Below are 16,499 nucleotides of genomic sequence, written 5' to 3'. Positions count from 1 at the left end.
TTACAGTAAGCTGTTCTAAACTATCCACTTAGAAGCCCGTAGGCAGATACAAGAAGTTTAACCCTTATATATTCTTGAGTCGTTGGATAGCTGTACATAAAGCTTTCAGCAACACATCTAGCAAGCCATTTGGATTAGGGGAGTCAAGACACACTTTGGTTTTTGTTAAGTTTTGGAAACAACCTGAACTCTCCATTAGTATATTAATCTGCTGTATTATTGGACATACAGATTTCTTTTGAAGTCTTCATCCAACTTGCAGCCTGCTGGTATGTACTATCCAGAAAGGTGCAATTCGCCCAATCAGCTGTGGTGTCAAATCCCCAAGTGTCTCCTCATAGAGAAATCTTGAAATGAGACCCGAAACTTGCAAGACAAAGCCATAAACTGTGAAGGGGGTGTAGGCCTGACTCACCACCCATGTGTGGACGCCCGGTGACCGGTCAAGAGCCTATAAAAGGGTGGCCAAGGTCAGTGAGTTAGTCAGAGTCTCACGAGTCCATGCGAGAGCTCTGCGGCGGTCAGGAGCCTGGATCTAGTGCAGACGTGCACCTGCTTCTTGCAGCCGAAGCCGGCAGTAGTCTTGAGGCCCGCGAGGGTAGCTCCCTAGCGGTATGGGACGTCATGGGATTGAGATTGGTTGGTGCGTCTTTCAGCTCGTGGCTTAGTGGGGACAACCAGGTCTTGTGGGTTTTGTCCACGGCTGTCATGGTTGGGTGGTGAGTCAGGCCTGCACCCCCTTCACAGTTTATGGCTTTGTTTTGTAGGTTTCGGGTCTTATTTCAGGATTGCTCTACAAGGAGACCCTTGGGGATTTGACATGTAGTGCGTGCTTGCACGTGTGTGTGTGTGCATTCTTTAGTGCTAGCCTTCATCATGACCGAGTCTGCCATTCACCTTCGGAGAAGTGATAGAAACTTAGTTGGATGCTTTATCTATGAAGATTTTGTCTACTACAATCACACATCTTTATGCATAAAAACTTAGTTGGATGGTTTATCTTGTCTATATGGTGACACACCTTTATGCATGAACCTACGTATACCCTTGGGCATCGATGACGTAAGTGGTGATGTCATATATGCCATGCATGATGGAGATGATGATTTGAAGCTTTGTGAGTAGACTCTCATGGAGTCAATATCACATTTGAGAAGAATGCGGGGAGGGAGGGGGGAGTGAGCTCGAGCTTGCGAGCAAACACACACACACACACACACACGAGAGATGGATGGCTAAATTTTCTTCTATTCTCTTCTTTTCTCTATAACCATAACATAAAGATAAAGAGTACATAATATAAGAGAAAGTACTCTACTACTAAAACATACAAGGTCGGTCCATAGTGTGAACTTGACTACATGAGGTGGCACTATAACTATGCCATAACTCTAGTGAACGAAAGTGGCTGTCTCACAGTCTGTAAACCACTGGCGACATGACATATCACCCAGCTATCATCATCGCTGTCGCCATCATTATCGTCGTCGTCTGCTGCTATAGCTTGCTGTCCGTATACCTGCGTAGCCAGCCATACCAATTAAACATACTACAGTCTACCATCTTGACGTTCGGATACCTACGGCCTGGCCCTGCCATCTGTATACTTACAGCCTATCGTCTGTTTACTTGTTGCTTGCTGCTGCACAGTGCACATCATCTCATCGTGGGCACATCATCTCGATTCTCATCACACCCGAGCTGCTCATCACCTGTGCTCACTGCTTGCTACTCGCTCAAGTCTCACGTGTGATGCTAGCTGGTTCTTGATAGCCAGTTGGGACGCTCAAGCCTCACACATAAATGCTTTAGCTCTTGTCACTATCCGTCTCCAAGCTGCATGGCTTCGAAGTGGTGGAATGAGGTTGATAGTAGGAGCAAATATTCTAGCAAGGGGAACTAAGGAAGTGAAAGTGCCACTATTGTGGTAGCAAGAAGAATGGAGGAACGGATAGAGTCCGTGCCCATCTCATTGGAGAGAAAGACCATAGCATCAACTTTTGCCCTCTCATTCCAACTGCAAAGAAGGTTGCTCTTACCGCATCCATAGCTTCATTGGATGCACCTAAACTAGCGAGACCACTAGCACCATGTGAGCGCAGTCCGGGACGAGTTAGCCAAGGTTCCGCTCTATGCGTGCGAGGTTAGGTGTGCATTGTCTTGCACATGAAGCAATGCTAGTCCGTGCTGAGTCTCCCTCTGGAATGATGTCAGATGTTTTGTGTATTTGGTTTGCAACTAGATGCCAGACTTCTGCAGGCATGTAGGTTTGCATGTAGAGATGGGGCCAGCCCATAGGGCTACCCCAGGGCTAAGACTAACACTCTTATTATGGGCATGGGGGAGGCGTAGAACGACCCCCAAGGGGCCAGGAGGGCCCTGGTTGTGTCCACCAGCCATGGCTTGGGTTGGAAGGGTCGTCGGCCAGCCCTAGGCCCTCTGGCTAAGCAGCCACCGACAGGGCACCAAGTCTTTAGCGCATAACTGGCCAGCCCATGCACAGTGTGAAACGATGGGATTTTTTGGCATTTATTGCTATTTTACTGGTTGTGAGCCTTTTCGCTGCTGCTGGCCGACTTCAGTCTGTGCTGGGGCTGATCAGGGATAGAGAAGGGTATAAAAGCCTAGCCAAGAAAATGATGAAGTCATCTCATAATTCGCAAAGGATTGCTGCCTTCCAAGGGCCAAGATAACCAAGGGGAAAGGTGAAAAGTGCAGGTCAAGATTCTGTCTTTATTCTCAGATTTACATCATTCCAATAAAGCAAATACACCATTTGTGGTGGGGGCCCTACAGAGGGTATTTGGGACCCAATATTGTGTCTTCTTCTCCCCCCCTCTCCTCTCTCTCTCTCTCTCTCTCTCTCTCTCTCTCTCTCTCGCACATCTACTTCAATTTTGTGTGTTATATTCGTCGTGAAAAAATTCTGAATTCTGAGCATTGAAGTTACTGATTCGACAACAAAGCTTCCGCATGTTACATTGGTATTAGGGTGTTCTTCAAGTGTGAAGATTCAGCCAGAAAAACCAGAAAAAAAGAACGTTTTTTTTTTCTCGCTTGTGTGGTTGGTTTCTAGACTCCAGTGGATTACCCCCTTTCGGTATGATTCTTGTCCCTCGAAGGACAGTTGGTTTTCAGCCTCCAGAAGCCTCTGGAAGTCTCCCACACACATAGTGGATGGTCAGATTGTGCTCCGGAAAGGAAGTGCATTTTCCTGCTATGGCGAGCCACGACGACGAGAGTGAACAAAAACCTTGGGACCAAAGTGCACCAGGCAATCCTTCTAGGGCAGCAGGCATGAGCGTACAGGAGATGTTCTAGCAGATGATGCGAGCAATTGTAGAAGAGGGTACCAAATTGCAAGAGCAGAAGGTGCAGATCCTAGCCCTGGAAGAGCGCATCCGTTCTCCAGCACCTCTTTTTCCGTCTCCTCCTCCCTCTCCTTCAGTTCCCAGATTCGAGATCCTCTACTACATGACCCTTTTAAAGGGGGGTACGACCGCAATTGAGTTTGGTGCTGGAGTTGCAGATGTGAGCATTCCTCGAGTCATTTTCTTGAAAAAATGAACTTAAGTAAGTATAATGGTAAACTCCATCCCACAACTCTTTATTCTTGGTTGCGTCAATTTGAAGCATATTTTGCTGCAATTAGAAAAAGTGATATCCCAGCCTGCCACTCCCAAGGCAACTGCCTCGGGGAAAAAAGGCCATAACCAATGGGGTCTTCCCCAGGACAGAGCACGGGAGATTCTGGCTCCAAGAACTCGACCAATGTGCCCGAGCTTACTCCAGGCACGAGAGCTCAGGCAGGCAAGACTGGTGGTGCTGAGGAGGTAGCTCAGTACGAGGAGGAGGGTAGGTGCTCCTTTTGTCATACAAAAAGACACATTTCTAGGGAGTGCCCTAAAAAGACTACCACTCCACAGACAACCACCCCAGCCTCCACCACGGCTTCATTGGTGAGCCCAGCTCCCACACAAACCCCAGCGGGTGTCCCTAGTTCTTCGGTTGGTGCAATTGTTAGCTGGGAGCTGGAAGATGAGCAGAAGAGCGCCCATGACCAGGAGTATGAGCGCAATGAATTCCGCAAGACCTTTGGCTATGTAGGTGGCCAGAAAGTCGTCGTCTTGTTTCACAACAACATGGAGGATGTGGTCACGGAACAAGCCGCTTGGCGAGCCTGTTTCGTCTTGACTTCGATGGACAAGAAAGTTGAGGGATTTAGCATAGGCATGACGACGAGCATCAAGTTTGAAACTTAGAGTGCTAAGTTAGTCATTTAGGGCATAGAGTTTGTGCGTGATTTTATGGTCCTCTTGAAGGAGTAGACATAATTTTGGGCATTCAGTGGTTTCACAAGTTCCAGCCAGATATCAAGTGGGATAAGCACACTTTTGTGATTAATCGGAATGTGTCTAAAGCCTCAGTGACCATTAAGTGTGAGCCAGATATCCCAAACTTTCCTCTCATAAGCCATTTACAGGCTAAAAGAGATATCAGGAAAGGTGCACAGTGTGCGATGATTTACATCCAGAGTCTAGACTGCCCAGACGGTGGCTAGGGCTTCAGAGGAGTACGAGGTTCTCCATGACAAGTTCGAGAAGATTTTTCTTCGGGACAATCTCCCTCCCCATCTACCGAAGGACGACATAATAGACTAGAACACAGTATGAGGGATTAACAACATAATCCTCACAATGGTATCAGAGCAAAAACTTTTCCTACCCGTGGGTTGTGAAGCCCTCACTCTCTCCGCGGCACCCCCCCTTCCACCCCTCTTCTCGGTGTTGTATGGAAGCAGCGGAGCGATGGTGGACCTGGCGTAAAGCTTTGCCCATGGTGATGTAAAATATTTTTTTTCCACACCCACACGCGCGCATCCTTCCGTGTCTCAGAGAGCGGAGCCCTTTCTGCATTCCTGGATTACCCCCTCCCTTTTGCCGGTGGTGGTATCCCTTCGCTCTACAGGCCATGGGCCCCCCCTCTCTGTTGAGTATCGAGCGCCCCCTTCTCGCTTCGTGCAGATGCAGGTTGCGCCCCTTCGAAGAGTCACACCCCCTCTTCCGTCCGTGTACGTGACGTTTCCAGGCAGCCGTAACCCATAAACCACAAATATTTTTTTTTAAAAAAAAGGCAAGCTACGTGGCATTTGGGCCCCTCATCACCAAACACACAAAAAAAGCAGCGTGCTCTTACGTGTGCGCGTGTGAAGCGTCCCCCCCCCCCTTCTGTTGGCGATTCGACACTTAACCTTCCGGCTGTCAGGATGCCGCCTACTGCACGTTTGCTGCCATCCTCTCTTTCGGCTCTGCCCACTTTACGTTGTGCGCCGCGCTCTTGCCATTCACGTGCATGCTTCATGGACAATTTTCCGGGGGAGCCCTACATGAACATCCACTACCTGAGTTACATCGACGAGATCCTCGAGGCCCTCCTTCCCGAACACAGTCCTCTTCGAGCTCCCACTCCGAAACCGGTGCCACTTCCTGCCGATGCTGGGTGGATTCCAAGTCTCCCGAACTCCCCTGTCCCAGTAGCCCCGGCCTCATAGGTGTACCCCAGACATGTCAGTAGCCCGCATGCAACCGAACCCCAAACTTAGGCGATCTGGACTATTTTCCTCACCTGCGAGCCACTGCATCTTGCTCATTTCGAGTACTTCCTGTCACGGTACCCTTAGTTGGCACATTTTCTTCCAGAGTGCAGTGTGGATGGCCTCCGCAATGTCCTCTCCACGCGCCCTCCTGTGACATTCTACTGCGAGATCTTCGTCCCCGATTATACTCCATTATCTCTGGTGCCCAGCTCTGTGGCGGAACCAAACAAGGAAGTGGAAGCAGACGAAGTAGCCTCCGAGGACGATCCCGAGGAAGTGGAGGACCCCGACTTCGAGTACAAGGATCCCGTCATTGCCTCTTCAGTAGCTGTTCCTCCCATCCTACATCCCGGGTGGACCTTTCCTGCTTCACCTCAGTACTCTCTCTTAGTTCTCCGGATGTCGACTTCGCACAACATGTCACCCGCCAATCCGGATCCACAGATGGAGGCCTTGCAGATGACCACTCTTCAACAACAGATGGAGGACTTGCAAAGGGCCCTTTTCGAAGGAACGACATCCATGCGATCACAAATGGAAGACATGCAACAACGGAACCAACACCAGCGCAAGGGATCCAGGAAGTCACAGCGGGCGCGTCGATCGCGTTCACCAACATTGTCACCATCCTCGGTGGGCCAGCAGGACGATCCCTCAACTCCCGATCCGACCGTCGGGGTAGACAATGTTGAACTCAAACTTTTGTATAAATTAATGACCACAGCAGAGACAAGAAAGATGGATATCAAGTTGCGTGAGCCCTACAATGGCCGCCGCGATAAGCGGTGAATCGATCACTGGCTCTACAAGATGGAGGTTTATTTCTCAAATACTCAGTTGCTCGGGAATAAAAAGGTGGAATTGGCGAGCACCCTCTTGAAAGATATCACCTTCCTTTGGTGGCGACGCAGGATTTCAGATGGCTAGTCTACTCCGACGTGGGATAAATTCCGGGATGCTTTTCGCAAGGTTTTTGAGCGTGCAAATGCGAATTTTCATACCAGGGGCCGCGTACATATCAGAGTTTCAAAATCTGGCTCTCAAGATAGACACTTAGCCCCTCTGAGCAGCTTCATAGCTTCATTGATGGTCGGGCTTGAACCCACGATCCAAGACGAAGTCCATAAGTACAATCCTGCCACCCTGGATGAAGCAATCTCGTATGTCGAGCGCATTAGTGATTACAGCGTCCTCCCAGGAACTTTTCCTCTGGCGCCCGTTCTTACCAGCGGAATCGACCCAATGGGACTAGCCAACCCTAGCATCCCAATGCTGGACAACCAAACTCTAGGCGACCATATTCTGGACAACAGTCCTTCCGGACGCGCTTCTCCAGGCAAGCTCCCGCGTCAAACGCAGGATCCTCTCAGGCCGAATCCTCTGGCACAGCAGAAATCGAGATCGGTCCCGACAGGACCGTCGCAGCAATGATCGGCGCAACTTCAAGCGAGAAACCTCTTCAGGACAGCAAACCTCTTCATCGACTGCCACTTCATCCCAACCTAGTTGTCCAGGCCTCTGTACAATTTGTTCTGGCGATCCCCGGTGGTATGAATGTCCTCAGCGCCCTAAACCCTCCAACACTCGGCATAATTCTCAAGTGGATAGTTGTCCCCATGCTGATCATGACTCGCCTCCTGTGAACGACAAAGGCAAACAAACAGCTTGCTCTATTCGAGTTTCTGAAGTTGTCAATACCGTGATGCTTAATGGCCAAAGTACCAACCTGTTCCAGTGAATCTTTCCAAGCAGCTCCTTAGTCTTCTGGGTTTCATTAGCGACCATCCCATCAATGTGCTGGTGGACAGTGGCTGTTCCACTAATTTTGTGGGCACTTCTTTGCTTCACAAGCTTCGCCTGCAGACCCGACATTTTGTGGATGCTTTTCAAGTAGAGCTTGCTGATGGTTCCTTCCTTAATTGTAACAAAAAGGTGCAACAGCTTCAGTTCCAGATTCAAGATTACCAAGGTCACCTTAATTTTTCAGTGATGCCGTTGTCACATTATGACATGATATTGGGACAATCTTGGCTGTGTCGATATGATCCAGTGATCAGCTTTCATTCTCATTCGATCCAGTTATACCATGATGGTCGAGAGCTGGAACATCGTGGCCTTTTCAGTGCCACATCCATCATTGTTGTTTCTGCTCTGCAAGTCAAGTGGCTCGTCTGCAAACGTGAATGTACAACAGCCTTGGTCATGTTACGGGAGATTGAAGGAGAAACTAGTGAGCAATCTCAAGCCTCGTCATCAACAACTGCTTACTTGGAGCAACCCTTTTTCAGGCCTTTTCAGGACCTGTTTTCAAATGATCTTCTGACGACATTGCCTCCTCGTCGCCGTGTGGATCACCCGATTGATCTTGTTCCAGGTCAACCTCCTCCAATTCGAGCTCCATACCGTGTTTCTTACTCTGAATCTCAGGAGATACAAAGGCAATTACAGGAGTTGCTGGACAAAGGTCACATCCGTCCCAACAAAAGTCCCTTCGGAGCCCCGGTTTTGCTTGTCAAAAAGAAGGATGGATCAATGCGGCTTTGCATTGATTACCGTGCTCTCAACAAGCTGATAATCGAGAACAAATTCCCTTTGCCTCGCATTGATGAGTTGTTCGACCAGCTGCTTGGTGCAAAGGTGTTTTCCAAGATTGATTTGAAATCCGGCTATCATCAAATTCGTATCCGTAATGGTGATGAATACAAGACAGCCTTTCGAACAAAATATGGCCATTATGAATTCTTGGTCATACCTTTTGGGTTAACCAATTCCCCGACCACTTTCATGACCCTGATGAGTGAAATTTTTGGGCCGTACCTGGACAAGTTTGTGATCGTTTATCTCGATGATATTTAGGTTTTTAGCCGATCTTTGGTCGATCACAAAGAGCATTTACAGATTGTCTTTGGAGTACTACGCACCAATGTGCTGTACATCAACAAGAAGAAGAGCGAATTTTTCAAGAACCATGTGGAATATCTTGGTCACATCATTTCTGCTAATGGGATTGTAGTAGATCCTAAGAAGATTCAGGCGATTGTGGATTGGCCTTTGCCTCTCACCTTTTCAGATGTTCGATCTTTCTTGGGACTTGCTAACTTTTATCACAACAAGGTGCATAAGTTTTTAGAGATTGCTGTCCCTTTGACAGAATTGACAAAGCTGGACAAACTTAAGTGGTCTTCTGAAGCTGAGCAATCCTTCAATGATCTCAAGCATGCCTTGATGACAACCCCGGTCTTGGCCGTTGCAGATCCCACCCAGCCCTTTGATGTAATGACAGATGCCTCAGATCGTGCTTCTGGTGGAGTTTTGATGCAGAATGATCGTGTCATTGCTTTTGACAGCAGGAAGTTTTCAGCCATTCAAAGCAGGTATCTTGTGTATGATAAGGAGTTTTTGGCAATCGTGCATGCTTATCGGACTTGGAGACATTATCTTCTTGGAGGAGATTTAGTTGTACGTACAGATCATCAATCTCTGACGTACATTTTCACTCAGCCTGTAATGAACTCTCGACAAGGCCGATGGGTTGAATTCTTGGCTAATTTCCACATGACTATCCAACCAGTATGTTCCTGTTCTTCAGAATGTGGTTGCAGATGCTTTGAGCCTCATGCCGCGAGCCACTAATTTTGCCATCACAGATGTGCAAATGGAAATCCCTGCTTGTTTCAAGAATGAGTATTTGACTGATAGAGATTTTGGAGATGTGTTCCGTGCTCTCAAATCTTCTAATCCCAGTCCTGCAGAAATGAACATGTTGCAGCCTACACCATCGTAGATGAATTGCTGTTCTTTTCTGATTGCATTTGTGTGCTTCACAATACTTCACTGCGGAAGATTCTCATTCAAGAGCATCATGAAGTTTCTTATGTTGCTCATCCTGGTATCAACAAGACATATCGGCTTTTGTCTGTTACATACTTCTGGCAGATCTAGCAAGATGTTATCAAATGTGTCAAAGCTTGTCATTCGTGTCAGATAATGAAAGCCTCTCGACAACTTCCTCAACGTTTACTTCAACCTTTGCCAGTTCCCAATGAGAGATGGGAAAGTATCAGTATGGATTTTATCACCACTTTGCATAGTCACAAAGAACGGGGGACGGTAACGGGGGACGGGGGACGGGGATGGGACGGGGTCGGCCATAAGTAGGGAACGGGGACGGGGGAGGGAACGGCACTCAAAAAATACTTTTTTTTAAAAAGTTTTTCTACTCTACACTTATTCTACTTAAGTACATCAAAATGAGCACAAATTTACATAAAATGGTATTAACACCGGATGGTGGCCAATTGTGGCCAAATAACATGAGACGATTTTGGAGAAGATTGGCACACTGCCAACCAGGCTACATGCATATGCGGTGAGTTATTACACACCTACTACATATGGGCTGTAAAATTTGGGTCCGTTGCGGCGTGCGGTTTCACACCAGCCTACTTGGGGGAAGGTGCGGAGGGGGGCGTGAGCCCCTCTCTGCAGGGGGTCCGGGGGGGAGATGACTCCCCCCGGGCCCGTAGGGCCGTTTACGCTAAACTCCATGCTTGTAGCCTTGTAGCCTTGTTCTTATATAGATATTAGATAGGCAAGAGAGAGGCAAGAGAGAGGCAAGGGCAAGTGAGAGAGAGAGAGGCAAGGGCCAAGCCTCAAGGGCCAAGGCCCAAGGCCCCAAGACTCAAGCCTAAAGGCCAAACCTCAAGGCAAGAGAGAGGCAAGGGCCAAGGCCCAAGCCTCAAAGGCTCAAGGCCTCCCCAAACGGCCAAGCCAAACGGCTAGAAACGGCACCGCAAACGGCTAGAAACGGGAAAAAGAAACCACAGAATGGCTCCCTGCCATCCCCCCACAGGGCCGTCCCCCACAGCCATCCCCGTTCCTACTGCTGTCCCCGTTCCTACTGCCGTCCCTTGTGAGGGATGCCTCCAGGGGGACGTCCGTCCGTCCCCGTCCCTACGCCGTCCTGTTTCGCCGTCCCGACGTTCCAAGCCTCCGTCCCCTCCGTCCCCTGTGACTATGCCACTTTGCCTCGTTCATCCAAAGGCAATGCTCAGATTCTTGTAGTGGTTGATTGATTTTCCAAAATGGCGCATTTCATTCCTTGCAAGAAAGCTGCTTTAGTCCCAGATGTGGCGTCATTGTTCGTGCAACATGTTTTCAAATTGCATGGCTTGCCGAAGACCATCATCTCTGACAGAGATTCCAAGTTCACTGGACATTTTTGGACGTCTTTGTTCAAATCTCTTGGCACGAATTTGTTGTTCAGTTCAGCCTATCATCCTCAAACAGATGGACAGACTGAAAGAGTCAATCAGATTTTGGAGGAAATGATTCGATATTACATTCAACCCCGTTTGGCATCATGGGAAGATTATTTGCCACTCGTGGAAATTTTTTATAATAGTTCCCGTCATTCAGCAATTGGATTGACTCCATTTCAAGTAGCATATGGGCATACTCCTCTTGTGCCTACAAACTTTGTTTTACAACACAAAGTGGCGTTGGCAGATCAATTGGTTCAGGAGATGCAAGATGTGCTTGTGCAAGTTCGAGATTAATTGGTCCATGTGCAACAGAAATATCAAAAACAGGCCAACAAGCATCGTCGACATGCAGATTTTCAAGAAGGAGATTTGGTCTTGTTGTCCCGCAAACCTAAAATTAAGTTTGAGACCAATCAAATTGATATGTGGATCAAGGTTACAGAATTCGGTTATGGAATTCAGAAGTACGATCATAAAGTTTTGGGGATACTGATTCAAGAAATACTCATTGTATTCAAAAGAAAATCAAACTGAAAACTTGCATAGAAACCCTGTTTTCTTTTAAAGGACTGTCTTATGCCAGAATGCTAGAGGGAGCATTTGGTATGTGTTTTTCTAAGGGAAGTTCGGTTGCAATAGCTGGCGGGGAGTGTTCATCAAAGGACAACTCACGCGCGGCAAAGCTTGGTGCGCTTCTGGTACGATGGACGAGGGCCGACGAAGCGGTCTGTGAGTGAAGTGCCAAGACACCTGAGGAGGATCCTGGAGGGTTCTGACCAGGCGATGCACGGGCTCGCGGTGTCTAGGACACCCATGCCTATGTCGTGGAAATATTCTTCTCCCTCGTACATAACTTGAGAATCTAATTGTCTAGCTTACCTATACCAGGGATCTCCAAGTGATGTAGCAAGATTCTCTCATGCTACCAATCAAGTGTACACTACCAGTCTACCTTGCCAGATTTTTTAGGTCTCTCAACAACCCCATATGGAATACTGAGTGGATACGAAAGTTGCGAAGTATTGCGAGCATTTGGGATCTTCGTTAAGCAGGGGTTCTATATATTTTTTTAAAGCATTTGAATTTTTTTTTCAAAAAAGTTTTTTTTTTGGAGGGTGGGGGGGGGAAAAAAAACTTGTGCCGTACGAACCGTACGGTATGAATGGGTTCGTACCGGTACGAGAAACAACTATGTCCCTATACAATCCCCACTTGCATCACATTCCGCCGACAGCAGCAAAAAGCTCACGACCAGCAAAAGAGTCAGTCGGCCAGGCGCTTGTAGTCGGCCAAGACACTTGACTAGGTCGGGTACGAAAACATTAGTCGGCCAGCATCAAAGGACAGCGGACAGCCCTCCACACCTCACGAAAAATGGGAAAATACATGGAGAGTGAGGAAAAATGGGGAAACACTAAAAACGGGCAAGCACACCCACAACAGAGGCCCTAGCGTAGTGTACAGACAGGAGATGACTGCTAGCAGCATTGCCCATCATTTGACACATGGATTTTATTTTAAATGGGAGGGAATGTCACGATTGTGACGTATGTATGTATCAGATTCTCTCTTCATTGCTGATTCCTGTTGCAAATGCAAAGAGTAACGAGCCAAGGGAACCCCTGTCCTCGACTGGTTGCGACTCTTCGCCAAAGGATGTACCTCTTCATCGAATAGCCACATCCCTTTGACGAATGGTTATATCCCTTGATGAACGGTTGTGCCTCTACATCGAATAGACACATCCCTTAGCCTAAAGTTGTATCCTTTCGTCTACGGTCATGTCCTTTCATTAAAGGACATGCCTCTTCTAATGTGTCTCTTCATCTCCTATATAAGAGATCTATTGTACTCAGTTTAATCAATTCAATTCAATTTTCTCTCAAGTGTTCTCCTGAAGGCTCTTGTTCTCTAAGTTAAGTAATAATTAGTACACAATATGAGGGATTAACAACATAATCCTCACAATATAGACTGAATTTCCAGCATATCTCTCTCTCTCTACTCTCTCTTCATATCTGCATTTTGCATCAGCATGTTTCCAGTGGTGTTTAGGGCTGAAAGAAGACCCCCAAAGCTTCCGCATGTTACATTGGTATCAGAGCATCAGGCTCAACAAATCTAAACACTGAATCAGTCCCATATGATGGTGTAAAGGTCCAAGGTACAGGAAAGTACACGGATACGAAGCCCAAGGCAAGGATTGTGTACAGGTCCAAGGTACAGGAAAGTACACGGATACGAAGCCCAAGACAAGGAGCACAGAATCGGGAAGAGCTCCCAGGAGGTTTGTTGGTGGTGTTCCACCAAGCCAGAGGGGATGGCAGTCGTGTGAGCCAGATAGGTTCTCGAGCAATGGTCCCAAGGGAGGATTATCCTCCAAGGGTGATGTGAGTGCCAGACTCATTTCTCAGGAATGAAGACCAAGACAGTGTTCAGAGTCGGGGCAAGAATGGAGTGGGGATTGGATGGAACAAATGCATAGATCTTATTCAGAGTCAGAGTGGTTTTGGAGACCGCTGGGCTGGGTTTTCGGTGAAAAGGGTTGCCCGAGTTGGATGGATGACAGAGGGACTCTGGGAATAAAGTGGGATGATGACAGTCATCCAAGAAGAGGTTGGAATCCCGTCTCATCAAGTTTAGCAGAGGGGGATGTCATGTGCATGAATATGCCATGGACATTCTCAGAGATCATCCAGAAGAGGTGGCCAGAAAAAGACAGTTAGAACCAGAATTTAGGAGCATCAGGGTGCAGATGAGGTAGTAGCTTGGACTTGGAGCCAGGGCATGGATGATGCGCTGTCTCCTGAACCAGGTAGGAACACATGAGCTGACGGCTGATTAGAGAAGTGGTCAACTGGACCAGATCAAAGGCGGCTGGTTCAGATTAGAGGGGCGCTGCGTTTTATTGATTAAATGCCAAGACTACTAGCCGATTGCTAGTCGGCCAGTTCTCCATGTTAGAAGTCATCTCTTGTCTATTTTTATGCACCAGGGCCTGTGTTGTGGGTGTGTCCGCCCTTTTTAGGTGTTTTCTCATTTTCCCCCACTCTCCGTATTTTTCCCATTTTTTCTGTGGCTTGGGAGGCAGCCCTGAGATGGCAGGAGGACCCAGTTGTTGGCTGACTGCATTAGCATGTCTATGTTCTCATTTTGGAGCAGGCCGACTGGACTGGACAGGTCGTGGACCTTCTATGCTGGCCGACTGCTGTTTGCAAGTCGTGGGTGTTCTGTCGGCTGCCCTATAGCAGGCCGACTGCCGTTGGGGGGCCATATAAAATGTCCCCTAGCCCCCTTGTCATTGTTGTATCATTCCCGGGATATTCTTGTGTATATAGAGCAGAGTTACACGCCTCTATCTCTCTCTCTCTCTCTTGTGCTGTGATTTTCTGCATTGCGTTTTGCTCTCGTGTTCCCAGATTTGGTCATCATCTCTGCTGCGCATTCTGACATGGTATCAGAGCCTAGGCTCTAGATAGTTCTTGGGATTTGTGTGAGCAAGAGGGGGACTGTTGTGTTGCTGATTGGTGGACTGTTCGGGACTGTTCGGGAAGAGGAGAAGCAAGAGGACGGCGGGCTGATTTGCTGGACAGCCACTTGCAGGTGTTAGTTCTTCTTTGTTCCCACCGACCCACCCTTTTTAGAGTACATCCCCGCAATGGTAGATCTGTTTGAGATGGCTGAGAGGCATGTGAAGATCCCGACACTCCTCACATTCCCGGTGGACCGTCAGTTGGACGGGAGCAACTATGGCATATGGAAGGTTATGATGGAATCTGTTCTGGAGTCTTACCTCGCTGATTTTGTCGTTGTTGGGGTTTCACGGCCGGAAGTAGAGGAAGGGGAGTTACCGTCAATCTGAAAGGACCGGGAGGCTCAGACACAGATGTGGGATCGTGTCAACGCCAGGGTCCGTTCGTTTATCTTTCTCAACTGCAGACCGCAGGTAATCAATCATGTAAAGCATATGACGCTGGCCAGAGGTATATGGCAGCATTTGGCCTCTCTTTACCAACAGGGTATCGCCCATGAAGAGGATTTCCTTGGAAGTATAGATGCGGGTTATAAGCCTTGCAAAGTCGTTGACGATGAGGGAGCATATTAACAAGCTGCAGGCTCTTCAACAGGAAGTTCTTCAGGCTGGGAAGGAGATATCGTCAGAGGACATGGCCATAACGTTGCTGTCACACTTGCCCTCTCAGTACTCAGCATTTTACTCGTCTTTGATTACCAGTGGGCACCATCACGTGGGAGGAGCTTGTGCCCATGGTCTTGGACTAGGAGGAACAATTCACAAACCCTCCTCAGGGTGGAGGTTCGGAGGCCTTAACTGGCCAACGGTCGAAAGGCCGTAACACGGGCAAAGGGAAGGCTTCCTCGGAGAAGTCTTCTAAGAAGAACTGATCGCGAGAAACTAAAGGTAGAGAGAACCTGTAATGATTGTGGCGAGAAAGGCCACTATTGGAGGCAGTGTCCCAAGCGGAAGACTGAGAAGGGTGAAGATTCCTCAGCAGCAATCATGAAAACTCCGGCTTTTGTGCACCTGGAGGTGATGGACACCGATGTTTCATTTTCTTCACGCAAGGAGGAGGTTGGAGGATTCTCCGCAACGGATACTCAGGAGTGGATTCTAGACAGTGGTGCTTCCAGGCACATGACTCCTTCCCATTCTGATTTACAGGATCTCTGCAAGTATTTTGGTCACATTCTTACTGGGGATACATCCACTATCCCAGTTCAGGATGGAGATAGTTCTCGATGGCAGAGGGGGGAAGCATTCTTCCCAGGTGTTGTATGTTCCGTCACTTGGTTTTCATCTGTTGTCAGTGCATTAGGTTTGCAAGACTGGCGTACGGGTGGAGTTTGATGAGCATTTTGTTGCTCTCCGGGACAAAGCAACAGGCCAAGTGGTTTGGTAAGGCAGAGTGGAGAATGGAGTTTACAAGCTTTCAGCACTCTCTCTGCCAGGTCCTCAGGTTTGTGATGAGTGGCAGTCTGGTATTGGCTACTTAAGTGTGGATACAGGTACAGGCTTTCCGGGACCAGATGGTGGATAGCTTGCCAGTAGATGGCAGCAGTTGGCAGGAACTCTCCAGTATTGATGTTGGTAGTTCTTGTGTTCGTCAGCTAGAGGAAACTGAACAGGTAACTTATGCTCTGATGTCTCGTAGTATTCGGGACAAAGAACCTCCTGTAGATGAGGATGTTCTTTCCACGGGGACCTTTCGGAAAGCCAGGCAGGTGGCAGTTGATTACTTGCAGAAGGAGGTGCATACTCCAGGCTTTGTGGTTTCGGATTTAGAGGGGGTGGTTAACAGGTTTCAGAAGGCCTTGCGTGGTCTATAGCAGGTTTCCAGGACTTGGTTTTGCACCGTAACAGGTGTTGATCCTTGTGAGCAGTGTGATGCCTCTTTGACTCAGAAGCAGAATGGTTCATTGATCTGGTTGATGGACACCAGATTGGACGTGAGCTTCCTGATGAGGTTGTTGAGCTCATGGTTGCAGATGACTCTTTTGGAGGCAGGATTGCGTAACCCGTGGTTTATGCGGCATGCGAAGGATCATGGACTCTTGTACACAGGAGGGGGATTGATTGATGGAGCCCGACTCCACGGTGGGAGTGACTCAGTTTGGGGAGG

General features: G+C 48.2%; 1 protein-coding gene across 1 annotated transcript in view; it reads left to right on the top strand.

Annotated features, from left to right (window-relative positions):
• Positions 1–16,499, top strand: part of LOC147638172 (uncharacterized) — a 57,434-nt gene that overhangs the window by 1,719 nt on the left and 39,216 nt on the right. The window lies entirely within an intron of this gene.

The sequence above is a fragment of the Cibotium barometz genome, chromosome 5, assembly GCF_041138505.1.
Source record: "Cibotium barometz isolate CiBa-2024 chromosome 5, ASM4113850v1, whole genome shotgun sequence".
Lineage (NCBI taxonomy): Eukaryota > Viridiplantae > Streptophyta > Polypodiopsida > Cyatheales > Cibotiaceae > Cibotium > Cibotium barometz.
The sequence above is the reverse complement of the archived record's forward strand: the minus strand, read 5'-3'. Positions and strand labels throughout refer to the sequence as shown.